Genomic DNA, 15,988 nt, shown 5'->3' with positions numbered 1-15,988 from the left:
GGGGCCGAACCACGGCGCAACTAAAATGCGGTGCAATAAAGTGTCGGGAAACACAAAGGCACGTGCGGTACCTAGGCACCTCTTCTATAATGAAGCACACGTGTGAACGGGAAGATGTGTTTTTAGTACACATCGTATCAGATGTGGCTCCTCCATGAAACAGGATTGTATGAATCATGAGCACGTGGTTATGTAAATGTGAAGGCATTCATTCGTTAATTTCCCACAACTCCGATTAGCACGGCTGGCTATGTACGGTGCGAAAGAAGTTCAACATACGTACATACATATCCTGAGTACGTCTATTGTATTCATAATCTCTACTCGGTCAGGCGAGAGGCTATTGGATGCATTATATACTTTACAAGAACAGTGTGTCCACGGTTACAGAGAGAAACAGAATTTCATCAGTTTGTGTTCCGGGTCTTGCCTCTGCGTTACACCACAGACGTCGCCAGCGTTCTAGCGTCACAATGACGTTAATGCTCACTCCGTAGTAAATAGCGCAGTTTAAAAATAAAGAAATAAAAACGTACGGCGAAGTATGTGCTTTGTGTCTTAGTGCCAACGGCCATTGCTGCTGACATTTGATGGAAAAATGTACAAAGCTGCTTATTTCCCCACCAACTCGGAATCATTTTGTTTCCTAAAACCAGCGGGAAACTGCTCATCTTGTGAACATACAGCAGAGCAATCGTCCGAGGGACTCGCGTTAAGTAAGCACAGAGTGTCCTTGTGCTTGGGTAGAGTCCTTTATCCCGCTACGCAGACATTACCACGAAAGAGATCACAGTTTGCACAACAACCTCCGTTGTCACCCCTTGTTCTGCAAGTTGTCCACAATCACGAAGCTTTGACAACAAACATTCAACCAGTTTCGATTTAAAGCTTTCGTGACTGCAGGGATTCGTCTTCTTGGTTCTTTCGGTAAAGTCACGTAAAAGGGAAATAATAAAATAATAATAAAACAAAACATAATAAAATACAATTCTCACGATGTTTCGGCCACAACGCAAGCAGCCGTCCTCGGGTGAAGACGGCCGCTGTATTTTATTATGTTTTATTTTATTATTTATTATTTCCCTTCTACGTGACTTTACCGAAAGAACCAAGAAGATTCAACCAGTTTAGACGCCACGCAGGAAAGAACACGCCAGTGTGCGTGTGTCACGGGAATCAATCCCCCGTGTATGTACTGTGTGTTAAACTTCTCTGGCACCGTACGTAGCCAAACCGTGCTAATCAGAGGTGCGGGGGAATACCAAGAAAGTAAACAAACGAAAACCAGTTCTCAAGAAATTAGTTTTCAATCCAGATTTAAAAGTGCATTGCTCCAGTGAATTCCCAATCAAAGTGAAGCGCCGTTAGTGGGCCCCTATTAATGCCGGCAAGGCAAAAGGCGTGATTTAGAGGGCGTTGGGGGTAGGGCCAGCATCCAAGTTGACCCGGCCGCCTTTGTCCCCCACCACAGCGGCGAGCGAGCCCTCCGACCGCGAGGCCACCCGGCCATCGTCAAAAAATATTTCCCAGCGTCGTGGCGAAACGTCGGCCAAGAAAAAAAAAAGTCTCGTCAATCGCTCAGCGCCGGAGCGGCGAGCCCACTTGACGCGTGCGGTTTGGCCCGAGTCGCGTTGCGTTCCCCCCCCACCCTCCCTCCCCACACGTTCCTCACCCCCCTTCGGATCATTAAAAGGCAGTCTGTCAGTTCCACCCTGCCAACGGAGTCGTTAATGCGGCGGCCCTGATGGTGCCTCCGATAGTGGCAGAGTGAGACGGCGCTTCAGAGTGTTTGCTGCAGTCCGCGCCGAGGGGCAGAGACCCCCCCTTTGTATGTACGTATGTACGGCACGTTGAACTTCTTTTGCACCGTACGTAGCCGACCGTGCCGATCGGAGGTACGGAGGAAGGACAGCAAGCAAACTAAATGCAAAAAGCAGTTCTAAAAAGAGAGTTTTTAAATACAGTATACATAATAAACCAAAAACATTGACTCTCGTAAACATAAAAAAAAATACTCTTCGGTTTTTTCGGTAAAGTCACGTAGAAAATAAAATTAAATAATATTTTCTTTCTACGTGACTTTACTGAAAGAACCCAAGAGTATTTTATAGAAAATAAAATTAAATAATATTTTCTTTATACGTGACTTTACCGAAAGAACCAAAGAGTATTTTATAGAACAGGATCCTGTGGGGTGGGCTGGTAGGACCGAACAATTGAATGGCTATAATAAAATGAAATGCAAACAAGTATAACCCGTAAAAACAAAGTTTTTCACTATAAATCCTTTATATGCGTGGCGGCTAGAGTCCTCTCGTCCTCTGGATTGAGATGGCTGCCACCTATGGGTCAGATGATTGCATTGCACCATTAAGCAATTTGGTAATTAAATATAATATTTTTGTCCTAAAAAGTGTAAAATTTTGGAATTTTTTTTCACGAACATTAATTGTCTCGCACAACGAGTCTGTGTGGAAAATGTCAGCTCGATTGGATCACGGGAAGTGTGTTAAAAAACGACCGAAAGATTTGCACGGTCGTAAGCAAGCAAGCAAGCACGCAAGCAAGCAAGCGAACTTAATATAAAGGATTGAATAAATGGCCGCCAATAAGTGGATGCCCCGTGGCCCCGCCCTCCACCCGCGTAACCCCGCCCCGGCCACCCGTGGCCCCGCCCCATCTCGGTGTCCCCGCCCCCAGCTCGTTTCCCCGCCCTTTATCGCTGTAACCCCGCCCCAACCCCGCGTAGCCCCGCCCTCCACCTCGTGCCCACGCCCCCTGCCGCCGTTGCCCCGCCCAGCCCCGCGTAGCCCCGCCCCCTGCCGCTGTAGCCCCGCCCGATACACCCCGAGCGGGGGAGAGATTCCCAGGCCTGGCTCGGCTGGAGAGCCGCCGACGAGGGGGGGGGGGGGTAGGGAGTTGTTTTTAATGTAAAAGCTATAAATTTAAATGTTTCTATTAAAAAACAACAGGGAATGTAACATTGTTAAACATTAACTCCCTTTCACACACACGGGGGAACTATACGAAGGGAGCGCTTGAGGCCTAGGTCGAGGCTTTAGGCCTAGCTGTAGGCCTTAGGCCGCCGTGAGTTAATTGTTAATATAAATGTTTTAATTATTTATGTAAAAGCTTTAAATATAAATGTTTCTATTTAAAAACATCAGGGAATGTAACATTGTTAAACATTAACTCCCTTTCACACACGGGGGAACTATACGAAGGGAGAGCTTGAGGCCTAGGTCTAGGCTTTAGGCCTAGCTGTAGGCCTTAGGCCACCGTGAGTTAATTGTTAATATAAATGTTTTAATTATTTATGTAAAAGCTTTAAATGTAAATGTTTCTATTTAAAAACATCAGGGAATGTAACATTGTTAAACATTAACTCCCTTTCACACACGCGGGGGTACGATACGAAGGGAGAGTTTCAGGCCTAGGTCTTGGTTTTTGTAGGGTCATGCCAAGTGTTTGCAGTAGGGGGCGATGTTGCTACACGGACGGACGGACAAACGGACGATAACACGTTCCTTCGGAGTGGGCAGGTAGGAACTTGGTTGGACAGCGCATTCGTGCACGACATACAGACAAATAATCCCTGGTGGGCAGTGTGGAACCTGTTGTTCCTACCTGTATGTATACAAGATAACTTGACTTTAGGTAGCCAGGCAGACAGCCCCCTGAACTATCGCCCCCCCTCCCTTAGGCCCCTCCCCCCTTAGGCCCCTCCCCTGACCCCCTTTCCCTTAGGCCCCTCCCCTGACCACCCCCCCCCCCCATATCCTCAGGCCCCTCCTCTGACCCCCCTTCCCTTAGGCCCCTCCCCTAACCCCCCTTCTGTTAGGCCCCTCCCCTGAGCACCCCCCCCCCATATCCTTAAGCCCCTCCCCTGACCCCCCCTCCCTCAGGCCCCTCCGCTGACCCCCCCCCCTCAGGCCCCTCCCCTGACCCCCCCCCCCATCAGGCCCCTCTCCTGACTCCCCCCTTCCTTAGGCCCCTCCCCTGACCCTCCTCCCTTAGGCACCTCCCCTCTCCGTACCCGGCAGTAGGTCTCCACCAATCAAAGAGCTGTGTGTAAGGTCTCCACCAATCAAAGAGCTGTGTGTATTATATATTATGTACGACAGACAAACAGACAGTCAGACAGACAGACAGCTAAATAATCCCTGGTGGGCAGTGTGGAACATTGTTCCTCCCTGTATAATCTATTGGTGGCTGGTCCACTTCGTTCCTACCAGTAAAATAAAATAATATTTTTTTTCTACGTGACTTTACCGAAAGAACCAAAGAGTAATTCCTGCAGTCACGAAAGCTTCGAATCTAATTTAAAAAAACAACCCAGTCCATCTGCTTATTGACATGTAAGAGCAATGTTTAACCTCTGGACCAGCCTCAACCTTCCAGGTCTCATCAGCAGTGCGTGGCCCGTCGCAAGGCGTTCTCGTTTTTGCCAGATGTTGTTGGCAAGAGCACGCCACTGAAGCTGCGGGGACCGTTCATTGCGGAGCGGCGAGAGAGTAACAGCTCTTGATGTAGCACAGAAACATTACCTTCTCTCCGCGTGACAAAAAAAAAATAAAGACGTTAAAATACTTAGCCCGATGGATTTATTGCAATGTGAATAGGTTAATCTTCCTAGGCATTCATAGAGCGGGAAAATTACTTAAGTGGAGATGATATTTGTAATGTGGCAGCTTGAACCTAGGGGAAATTGGGATAAATTTGACGTACGAGCAGTTTAAACTCCCGCGACAGTGTTTCACTTATCAGATGCTGAACAGCTAACAAATGCACACACAGCCAAAGGTGGATACCAATCAAAGAACAACAGATTGAATCTAATGAGCTGAGGATACCAATGTTCACTTGTTAGGGAGGATGTAGGAATGTGGACAAGAAGGCATGGAGAAGGAGCAATGAGAGGCAATGAGGCCTCATCGCTCATGGGGGTGCAACGTAGCCCAGTCTGGGCCCAGCGCAGGCCCGAGCACAGCTCTATCGTCTATAACAGCGGCACAAATAACGTAGAACAGCGGCACGAATTACGTATAGCAGGGACACGTAGAACAGCGGCACGAATAACGTATAACAGGGGCACGTAGAACGTATGACTGGGACACGTAGAACAGCGGCACGAATAACGTATAACAGGGGCACGTAGAACAGGGGCACGTAGAATGTATGACTGGGACACGTATAACAGGGGCACTCTCCTGGAGCAGTGTTGCCGTCCGGCGTGGGACCGCCACGCGCGTCCTGCCCAGATTTCCTGGAACGAAGTTTCATGCCGCAGAGAGGCTCCCACATTCCAGCAGCTTTTACGTCGAGACAGAGACAGAACCTTTAACCCGGCGTCTTAAGGAGGGGAAGAAAAAAAAAACAGTCACACGCGAGATCGTTACCCTCGCCCGGTGCTCGATAGCGTTGCCGGGAGTTCGCTATGGAAAGCATCGATTACATTTGAGTGTTCTCCTCGCCAGGCCCTGTCTGCGATTGCTCACGGAATAATTCGACGCCACTGAGATCATCCCCGGTGGTGTCGGGGCAGGATTTAAAATCTCTTACGCACTCAGGAACCATCGACTTTCCACTACGCAATCACCACTAATCAGCATTAGGCTTCGAGATCCCCCTCACCACCCCCCAACCGACCCCCAATAAAATGTTAATCCCTAACCACTAAAACACTCACAGACACCTGAATGCGCAATCAGTAATCAACATCAAGAGCTTCATTTAACAAACAAAAACAACTCCGTTCAGTCATTTGTATTAAGCATTAAACACCCAACTACAGGACTTGGCATGCTATTGGGCTGGCAGATAACTGGATCACGCTTCTTAACAGCGAACCTTTGGTATGGATGTAAATATTCAAGAACCTAATTATGCTGGCAAAGGAGAGCAGCCCACTCCACGTTCATTTTCGGGTGAATAATTGCTATGTATTATGACAAGCTATTCATCGCAATAGGGCGAGTTAGATTTCTTACACGTGAGAAAACAAAGGGTCTGAGCTGAATGTGTTGGCTGGGAACATTAGAGGTTCTAGATTTGAAGCTTTCGTGACTGCAAGGATTCATATTCTTAGGTTTTTTCGGTAAAGTCACGTAGGTAAAAAATTAAAATTTATAAAAGTAAAATAAAAATCACGACGTTTTGGAGGCAACACAAGCTTCCGTCTTCAGGTGAAACCGTCACAGCACGATTGCTGTTTCAAGTAAGAGCAATCTTGCTGTGACGGTTCCACCTGAAGACGGAAGCTTGTGTTGCCCCCGAAACGTCGTGATTTTTATTCTATTTTTTATTTTACTTTTATTAATTTTAATTTTTTACCTACGTGACTTTACCGAAAAAAACCCAAGAAGATTATAGGTGCAAGTAGTAACCAGGGAAGAGGGCAAATTAAGTACATAAACAACTTGAATTGTAATCAGATGCGACTGCGAGTATCTGATTCAAAGTTGTTGAGTAAATATCACGGGGGAGAGCCGAGTGGGACGATGAAGATGCGTTAGTTCATTACCCTTTAGTGATAGAAGTTGCAATTACATTTTCGCGACATTCCAAGGTGGGAAGATTTCAGATGGTGCCGTTGACACCAGGGTGGCTAGGAGATGTTAACTACCTCGCCTGGTATACAGGAGGTCGTGGGTTCGATCTCGACCCTGGTCGTCCGGTTTCCCCTCCATATTTAGAAACACGCGTTTTAGAGTATTTGGCTGCTTTAAATATCCACGTGATAAGCCAAATTCGCTGAGCTATTATTATTTTTGGCTTCGGAAAAAGAGCTATATAATTCAGTGGGAAGTAACCTGGCAAAATATAAATAGTTTACAGTTTAAAGTTGAGACATCGTTAAAGAGGCAGCGCATCAAGTCGATCTGCAGCATCTCTCTGTCGATAGAGTATTCCCCTCGCCAGGCACTCTAGTTTTCGCCCACACACATACACACAGAGATGAAAGGATATCTTGCGAAAGAAAAAAAATCGTTGAGAAAACAATTCTGAAGAAAAAAAATGGATCTCGCGACTCAGAAAGACTTTTATAGGTCCCGAAAGATATTTTATTCTTTATTAATATATATAAAGGTTTAATTTACTAGCCTGGCACTGCAATGTGCCATTTACAGAAGCTCGTCTCAATGCGTTTATGGCGTATATGCACATAAAACGTCGCAGGGCACATGGGCGACCCATTTCAATACATCTTTTTTGGGGGGTGAAAAAGGGGGGGTGGGCAGTGGGGGGGGGGGGGGGTGCCGAGGATGATTTACATTATCCACTCATCTCACCGTGAACAGATTCCCTCTCCGCTCGCACGCTATCTACCGCTCCCACGATTTAAAGGAAGGGGGGGGGGGGGGGGCGGCCTCCAACGCAGTCGAGATCCTACACGTTGCTTCACCGGCGAAGGGAGAAATAACGGCACGACAGAGGAGGATTGGAATCGCATTGCAGGCCACAGATATGTACAGAAACAAACAGAGGCCGCTCTCCCGGTCTTTGAAAGGGTTACGGGTTATCAACACCGCGCACCTGATAAGGATTGTGCAGACCTTCCATTAAAGCAATTACAAAGAGAAAGATCCCCCGTATAGCCTTAATAGACTCTTGGGGCAAGTGCTGTTAGCGAACACCTACGAAGGCCGGAACGGAACGCGAGGGGGTGAGTGGTCAGTACCACGCCCGACCGCCTTTGTCTCCCCAACGGCGATGCTTACACACCGCACCAGGTACTCATTTGAGGCTGACTCGACCTAGGGGAGGCCCAGGACCGGTTCAGATAATCGTCACCGGTGTTGACCGTGAGCGGGGAGTCGAACCCGTGCCTCCTAGTTCGTAGCGCGGCGTGCGCTAACCACTACTCCGCCGCTCCAACTCACAACCCCCTTGCTCCAAGAGACATGCCTACCTACACACACACACGTGTAAGCAAAGCACGTGCAGCGCGTGCGGACACAGACACCGCGAGCTTCTTAGTGCCATCGCCCACAAAAGTGGCCACCGCACATAAAGCAATCGAGATTAATAGTGCACAAATAAAATATGATCCGTTTAGTGGCCACGGCGCGACGTTGTAAACGAGACTGTAAAACCCCGCATTAGGGGCAGCAACAATTACCGGCTTGGCATTTCAAATAACACAGCTTTTTAACACACGTGGTATATTACTGCCGAACACATTTATTGATGTTTAAATTGTTGCGCGAGTGTGGATATGCACGCGTGGGAGAGTGCATGTTTTTGTCTGTGCGTGTGTGTGCGCGCATATTTAATATTTATGGATTTATAGGGATTGTCGGATGTGGGACAGTCAACACAACTAATATACAGTACAGTGTAGTCATTGATAAGTGCTCGCTAACACGAACCGTAACAATATATGTACGTCTGTTGAACTTCCTTTGCACTGTACGTAGCCAGGGGTGAGTGTGTGTATATATATATAGTGATGTTATGGTTAGCGAATACGCCGCACCAACCTCCGAGTAACCTGGGTTCAACTCCCAATCACACACATCACCCGTGAGAGTTGATACTTGAACTGAGAAGAGACGATTATTTGTTTACGATTATGCTTTTTCACCAAGGAAAGCTCAGGGTCACGCTGAGATTTCACAGTAGGGGAGCGGTGTTACCGCCGCTGTGTGTAATCACAATTGAATTAATTTCTGGGAGGTTTTTAGCATTGCGATGTTTGATAAATACCAATTACATCTTATGGGTTTTGGTTTAGATATGGGGGGGGGGAAGGGGGGTTGTAAACCTGAGAACCCGGAGAAAACCCACGCAGAACAGGGGGAGAAACATGCAAACTCCACACAACACAATCATCCGTGCGTTACCACTGCGCCGTACTGCCACCCGAATTCGACTCGGCATAAATGCGGGGCATCTGGTGCCGTTGGTGCCGTTCTTAAACGAGCAGTGGAAACGGTGGCTTGGCGTGCTTGGCAAAGGAGCATAAACCACCATCACGCGACACTCCGGTCATCCTCGCAGCGGCTTTTGGCTGGCCATCAAACAAAGGCAGTCACCGCATCGCGCGATTTCAGATGCGCTTCTGCGGCCGCTCTTCCTTTGGATATTACGAAGCCACTGGAGAAATGCACTTTAAAATCAACTGGATTGAAAACGCAATTCTTTAGGACTGATTTTTGTGTTTGTCCTTCCCCTGCAACTTCGATTAGCGCGGTTCGTCGTTACGTACGGTGCGAAACAAGTTATCTTTTTGGCATGCATGCTCCAGGTTTGCTCTTACAGTATCCCACTATCCGGCTTCGGGTCTTCCCATTGGTCACTGAGCCTCTGGGTGCCACTTAATGCCCGTCTGGGTCACCTGACCTCCTCTATGCTGCAGACGTGTCCCACCCACGTGTCCCACCCATTGCAACTTCCTCGACCCAATGACATCCACAACACTTTTCTGCTACGATCTATTCCCAAATTCCAAGATGCATTACTGTGCCATGCCCTGAATTTCTAGCGTGCATTCCAATTATCGGCAAACCTCTTTATTTCACTATTTATCACGAGGACGTGCTTAGGAAAATGCAGCATATTAGCGTGAGAAACAATTCCAGTGTATAATCATGTTCTCCCCAACTCTGATCTGTTGGGCACATGCAGCACTGCAGACATCTTTGCTAGACAAGACTTACTTCAAGGGCATGTACACAAACAGAAGATCGTTCACCACAGTTTGCTGACAAATAGGAGCCAAGAAGTCGCTCAAGTTAAAAAAACGCGAGCTACAAATGCTCTGCTACGTGCATTGTCTTTGTGATGTTCGATTTTTGGCGTTCTCCGGTCTGACACATCAGTTTCAAAGACAGTGCATGTATTATCAGAGCATGCTTGCTTGCATGTTTTGCCACAAGTACGTGTGGTTAATGCAGACTTGATTCCTTTCAGAAGTCATCTATTTTGTGGCTGAAAATTTGAATACCTGTTTTATTGTCAGAAAGGCTAAAATCCATTCTTATTTTAAAATCCTTTATATTACGTTCACTTGCTTGCTTGCTTACGACCGTGCAAATCTTTCGGTCGTTTTTTAACCCACTTCCCGTGATCCAATCGAGCTGACATTTTGCACACAGACTCGTTGTGCGTGACAATGTATTTTCGTGAATTTTTTTTCTCCAAAATTTGCAACTTTTTAGGCAAAAATAAATTATATTTAATTACTAATTGCTTAATGGTGGCAGGTATTCATCTGACCCATAGGTGGCAGCCATCTCAAGCCAGAGGACGAGAGGACTCTAGCCACCACGCATATAAAGGATTTTTAGTGAAAAACTTTGTTTTTACGGGTTAATTTTTTCATACTTTTATCCTGGCAGAAACGGTCCCTTAGATAAAGTTTCAATGTCACTCGTGCCCGATGCATTTTTGCCAAAATCTCTCCCTGCTCAGGTGAGCGTTGTGGCCAGGGCTATAATGACGGTGGCGCTGGGCTGAAACCTCTGCTGGCACCACCCAAATGCCCCTCTTGGCCAACTCAAGTTCACTCCCCTTCGCGGTCTATCAATCAATCAAAACTCTATTTCTGTAAAGGTGCCTTCATTAAAGCAATGCGCCTGTACGTAAACTATGGTAAACCTTTCAACCGTGAAACTATAATAATAATGATGATCACGATAATTGTTTTTTTACCCTTCTATCTGGCAACAAAACTGACACCTTTTTTTACAAGGAGTCATGTTTGCATAGACCACAATACCTGCAGTCATAATGCAAACAAAAAACATAACTCTGATAAGGTGCACTGTCCTTGAAGTTGATTGGTCCACACCCGAGACAGCTTTCCTTAGAGCCTAGTCTCACATGGGTTGGACCAGATGACGCCAAAAGGCGCACAACTCAAAGACAATGCACCATCAAAGTATGAGAGCTCGGGGTAAGCATTTACACCATTGGATCACGTTAATCTAAAACCATCGCTTTGACGAATGATGAAGTGGTACGAAGCTTTCGTGACTGCAGGAATCCATACTCTTTGGTTCTTTCGGTAAAGTCACGTAGGGTAGAAAAATAATCGATCACGACGTTTCGATCGCAACACAAGCAATCGTCATCAGCTGGGACAACCACAGCAAGAAACAAACTGCTGGTTTTGAATTGTTTTATTATTTATGATTATAACTTTATTTACTTAACTTAACAATCGTTCTATGTTTGATTGTTCTATTTCAATCAAAACATTTTAATAAATACATGTTGGAAACAATTCATATCTTTAAAGTTCTCATCCTTGCATTGGAATATATAGAGCAGTTCATATTGTGATGGTATCACGTGGTAATGCTCCACCACATGTTTTAAATCTATTACGCAGTGAATATTGAACTGAAGCTTGACTTAAATAGTTTTTTTTATCGCAATCGCAATATCAGTCAGAAACATCACAATTAGATATTTCCCCCAAATCGTTCAGCCCTAAATTCTAAGACAGCGCTACTAAGACGGCTCCCTGCTGACCACGAGCAACACCTAGTCGATTAACTCACGACTCGTTAGTGGCTCTCTCTAAACGCCAAAAATTTCGCGCGAGTGCCTGGCCACTCCCCCCCATCCACCTCCCGGTAAGCGAACCCCAAACAGAGGCGCGTTTCATTTAGCGATCCCGTTTAATATTTAAATATGGCACTCCGCGGGCCTCTTGCCAGTGTTTCCATCTAGCGTTGGCTGGCGCGCGAGGAATTAATTGCGATGTAAATTCATTGCCCGTTAACGGTTTTGTGGGCGGACGGAGCACAATAACGCGCCGACTTTGGCGCGATCCGTTGAGCCCAACGTGCCTCTGGGTTTTTTGTAAAAAAAAAAAAATGCTTTAAATATTCAAAGAGTGACTGGCTCTGAAAGCGAATATTGCCCGCGCCATCAGCCAGCGCACAAACACAATGTCAATTGCTGTTAATGTAGTGTAACGGTTTGTTGCGGACCCTGCACGGCGACAAAGCTGTATTATCGCATTCCCATTTTTAATTGCGTGCCCATCGTCAGTCCATATTGTAAATTCCTCCATGCGCGCCTTATTAATTGCTTTAATCAACGAGCGCTGGTGCTGTGTTTTGAACTGGCTTTGTTTTAGGCTCCTGCGTGTTCACACGAACTCTGAAGCACTCCGCTTATGAACACACACAAGTACGAGTACTTTGTAATTATTATATTTGTTTAGGAAGATAATCTGCGATGAGTCTCAATAATCTTTTATTCAGGAGGGTCGTGCCAAGTTTTTGAAGTGGGGGGTGCGATGTTACTGCTGCTTGCTACGTGTAATCCCCAATTGAGTAGTCTGCATGCATTCTTTCTGCACTGGAATGTTAGACTAATACCAAGTTTCATTGTGTAATGTTTGTAACCTGTGGTAGGAATGCCGGAGAACCCGGAGGAAACCAATGCACGTGTAAAAGCGCCTTGGTAGAGAGTTGAACCCAGCCCTGACCCCCATCTGCACTAGGGGAGTGGCTGAAATAAACTCAGGGTTGGGCAAACTCGCCCGAGAGACTGGACCCTGGAAAATGACGACGCACTTTCCACAATCGTTTCTCATTCCGGCACAGTCTATGAAACAGTGGATTGCCGTACATCAGCCATCTGATACGTACAACCGATTTCATATGACAAATGTGTGTAAAGATTCATTGTATGAAAAGCAATACGTATTTTTTTTTTAAACAGTGATTGGTAACAAGGCTGAGTCTATTAAACTGTCAACCTTTAAAATAAACTCTGTTTAATCACGGATTCGAGTATAGGATTTCAACGGTGGCCGGCTCATTGCTCTGACAGAGCCATGATGAGCCCCATGAGCAAACTAAAATGGTATTGGATTGTGGGAGCAAAATGTTTACGAGAGGCACTGCAATGCAGGCTGGGAGAAAGCGCACCCAGGCAGCGCTGTCACTGCACACGTTTCATCGCTGTTGCTATTATCAAAAATGCACACATGCTGAGGGGATGAAAGTAAACTTGAGTGAGACCTCTACTCGTCAGAAAAGCCATTAATCTGCCTCTCTTTGCGCTCGCGGATAAAGATCTCAAATGCACTTTGTTGTTTTCTTTTCTATTTTTTTATTATTATTTCCTAACAAGGCAAAGGGATCGTCTCCCGATGCTAATGAGCAGATTAACGCAGTGCCAGTTGAGATTCCGCATCCTCACCCTAATGGGGCTGTGTTTAGAGCAAATTGCCTGACAGCTCAACTTTTGGGAAGGTGTTTGACTAGCATTCAAGATGAAAAAACGACATTGTATTTTTTCACACATTCACCAATAAACACCTCGCCAAGTCTTCGGGCTCGTTTCATTTTTTGAATGCGGAGCCTGCACTCGGTACGCTGAACCAGTTCCAGAGCGAGTGATTGTTGCGTCACGAAGCGGCGACATTGTCCCGGAGAAAACCTATGCTGAAGGAGGAAGGGGAGAGGCACGCATGGGCCATCAGCAACCGGGCTTCTGCTGGCTCAGGAACCACTCCGGCAGGCCTTGGGTCTGCGTCCTCAACGCCCCCCACGATCCCCCGATGCTCGAAGGGCTCGGCACTTATTCCTCTCTCTAACACCCCCCTCCCTACCGTCCAAGTAAGTCGAGGTTAGAAAGCAATCTTAACGAAGAAGCCAGTTTCGTTGAACGTACGGCATAGCTTCGGTGAGTCCGGTGGTTCCCGACCCCTCTGCACCCGTCGACCACCCGTCAAACACTCAGGCCACTCAGAAAAGTAAACCGCTCGAAATCGTGCAATCTGGCACGAGTTCCGCGCACCGCTTTCCCATGAGCATTGCGGACCCTCCCCACCAACGGTCCCGCGGACGAAAGGGCGGACTCGTACGAATCACAACAAATCGACCGCACTGGTAACGCCACACACGTACTGCCAGGAAGGCGACCCAGGCGAGTGACGTGACGGCGAGAGCAGCCGCAGAGGTCGCAAACGGGTTTTGATTCCTTACCCGTACCCGGCCGCACCAGGGTCGCAATCGGGTACCCGATACCCGTACCCTACCCGATACCCGGCTACCCGTACCCGGCCGGGTATCGGATGGGTACCCGATTGCGACCTCTGAGATGAAGCCATGTTGCAGGCGCGGGTGGGATTGATTTTAGGAACTTGAATTGTGAGAAGAGACAAGACGTTGGGAAATGAGTGACAAACGGTTACTCACCAGTGACTCACGGCCTACCCGTACCCGGCCGCACCAGGGTCGCAAACGGGTATCCGGCCGGGTACGGGTAGCTGGGTATCGGGTAGGGTACGGGTATCAGCCGGCCTTTCTGCGCTGACCCACCCCCGAGGCCTGGCTGCGGTGGGGTCGGCGCGGCTCCGAGCACCCGCGGGCGTCTGGGTTGAGACGCGAGCCCCCAGGAGCCAGGGTCTGGGACTCCCAAGGGCTCGTGAGCCAGGCCGGGCCAAACCGTGCGAACACGAACCACACACCAAGGCACTCGCCAAATGCAAAGCAGGCGCGGTGGTGCACACCGCCAACAAACACACAGACCTGCGCAACCTATTTTTTCTCTGCTGCAGCCTCCCACTGGGGCAAATTGATGCCGTTAAAAATAAAAGTTAGGGGTTTCAAGGTACCACGAGTAAGGTACTCTGCATATTTTTGTTCCACACGAATGAACAACTGCTGGGCGAGGTTGCCCTCGAAGGTCGTTGGGGTTATTTGACCATACTTCACTGAAAAAGTTCATCACGGTAGGCAGAGGCAGGAGCATAGAAGTACTGTACAGTATAATAAAGGATTTTGCTGCACTGTCTGCCCTCTGCTGCTCACAGCATACCACCGTAAAGGAGAGTCGACACAAGGTTACAGGGGGTTCGTAGTTTTTATCCTTCCTTCAGTCCACACTGGTCCCCAGCCTTCTCGATCTCGTTCCTGCCAAGATCTCCCCTCTTTCCACCCGTTCTCTCTCATATCTCCTCGCTTGCTCCTCCCCCTTCCCCCGTCACCGTCCCACTCCCCCTCCTTTTGGTGGGAATCCTTCCCCTGACATCCCTTACACCACCAAAGCAGCCTATAGCACCTGTGTATGTGTGGCAGTCACCTATGCAAGAATAATCCTGAATCTGGCAACTGACAAGATTAGGCACAAATCGGGAAGATTTCGTCATATATTACTATCGCAGATGCCATTCATTATCATTAACTATGCAAAATGTGTTTTCTTTATACTATATTTCATCTTCCTCTTTCGTACGGCTGATGTAGATGCAAAGCAACAACTGCGATTTCACATTCAGGTGGTCAAGCCAGACGACCGCATCGGCATGAGCGGCGGAGTGTATCATCGTCATCGCCGTGACGCCTCCATCGTACTTGTGGATCTGGGGATTGCGTCGTTGTGCGTTGTACGGTTTTTGAATTTTCCATCTGTGCATCAGGTATCCGCATCTGCTGCTATGGTTTGTGCAGTGGATGCGGTGTAGCGTAGACCACGAGCTTCGTGGAATATCAAACTCGGGGATCTTCTACGTTGGGTCTTTCACAATTAGGTGTTTGTCTGCGGGTTCTTTTGAATTCCATTCAGATTTTTATTTTATTTCATCAACCATTGTCAATGCACGCATGGATGGTATATGTAATCATTGTCTTTTATAAACCAGGTGCAAGCCCCATTGAGATTCATCATCTCTGAGCAAGAAGACCTGGTTAAGGAATGACACACTCATTCATTTTGCAGTTGCCAGTAAATGTTTTGCAATTCAGCATTACGGCTACGACAGTTCGGGTAATGGGGCCTTCTTCAGAGCACCAAGTTAAACTAAGCCAACTCACAATCCTGTCACGAATGCAAGACTATAAGACACACACACGGGCAAAACCAGATCCCCCACTTAAACAGAGAGAACAGCCAATATCCCAATAGCAAGTAAACACGATAGCAAAGCATGGCAGAGTAGTGTAGCCAGCATCCCACATGGCTGCCTTTATCTCTCCCACGCTGATAACAATGCACTGTGCCAGGTACTCAGTTTTAA

At 47.4% G+C, this 15,988-nt stretch overlaps 1 protein-coding gene across 3 annotated transcripts in view; it reads right to left on the bottom strand.

The window, feature by feature from the left end:
- Positions 1-15,988, bottom strand: part of LOC133354371 (mannosyl-oligosaccharide 1,2-alpha-mannosidase IA-like) — a 428,294-nt gene that overhangs the window by 186,937 nt on the left and 225,369 nt on the right. The gene's annotated exons all lie outside the window — the stretch shown is intronic.

Source organism: Lethenteron reissneri, chromosome 6 (assembly GCF_015708825.2).
Source record: "Lethenteron reissneri isolate LAM-NWPU_2019-01 chromosome 6, ASM1570882v1, whole genome shotgun sequence".
Classification (NCBI taxonomy): Eukaryota; Metazoa; Chordata; class Hyperoartia; order Petromyzontiformes; family Petromyzontidae; genus Lethenteron; species Lethenteron reissneri.
This window is presented reverse-complemented; position numbering and strand designations above follow the sequence as displayed.